Here is a 1,249-nt window from a genome sequence, read left to right on the forward strand (position 1 = left end):
AAGGCTTAGCTCGCTTTAATCCTCGTTCCGGCGCTTGTTCCCTCCGCCGCAACATCCTTAACGACCTCCCCCACTGGCCCGCTTCGCCGCTTCCCTGCTACCTAAGTTGCGCTTCAGTAGCTAGCTAGAACAGCGCGCCCCCTGTTATCTAGACGTACCCACGACGTACCCAGGGCCTTCCCCAGCAGCCAAAAGTCGTAGGAGCGAGAGCGAGGAAGGAGGAAGGGATGACGCGTCGAAGGGGCGCTGGGCCCCTGAGGTGCTCGCCGCCCTGGGGGAGCAGCAATGACTAATCACGTTGCGCGGCGCCACTCTGTTAGCCCAGCTGTGTGCCCGGCCTTACCTGGACGTCACTTCGGGCGTCAGACGCCTTCACGCCCCGCACCTGTGATCTGACCTTGGTGCGGGGACTTTCAACCCCCTATTCCGACACCCTCCCCCCCTCCACCATCACAACACCGCCTGCGGGGCCGAAGGAGGCGAGGGATCACAGGTGCGCCTTGAGAAGGAAATGCGTTATTAATCGAGAGTTAATATGTTAGCCTCGTAGCAGGTGATAAGTGATGACGAACACAGTCGTCAGCGGTGATGGATGGCGCACCTCGGAGCATCTCGGAGCAAAGGTCCCGTGGGATGCTCTCCACATGAGAGTGGAGATCCGCCTGTTGAGAACCGCCACCTCGGACACCCAAGTTGTCGCCGCGGCCGAGGCAGTCGTAACGGAACTGTAAGTTGCGGCGCGGGGCAAATCGTCGCCGCCAAATTGTCTTCGCGCCCGGCAAGTGCTTCTCGGCCCCTACCGTGTTCGTACCCAATGACGAGACAGGAATTCGCCGAATGTGATCTCTTTGGTCGACGATCTCTTGGAGCATTGTTTTTTAAAAGCGAAACGCGGAATGCCTGCACATCCTCCGTTTCAGATTGTTCCACGCCTATTGCAGTGACCATTTTCGTTTGCGTGATCCTGTCATTTACGCTTTCCTGTTGTCCCGCCCGGTCGATAGTGTGTGTTTACCTTCTTCGAGTATGGTCATTGGTCGCTGCTTCGCCAAGGTCCGCGGCGAAAGTATGTATATTTACCACTAAATTTTACCACTGGAAATTCGTAAGAGTAATCCACGAATTCAAGCGATCGCACGAACACAGATATCGTTTTTTTCGTCCGGGATTTTAAGGAAATGGATAGTTTTCGTAGGGATTTCACGCGCGTAACGGCACCAGCAAACAAACGGGCTCTCTCTCATCAGGA

Source organism: Penaeus monodon, chromosome 13 (genome assembly GCF_015228065.2).
Source record: "Penaeus monodon isolate SGIC_2016 chromosome 13, NSTDA_Pmon_1, whole genome shotgun sequence".
Lineage (NCBI taxonomy): Eukaryota > Metazoa > Arthropoda > Malacostraca > Decapoda > Penaeidae > Penaeus > Penaeus monodon.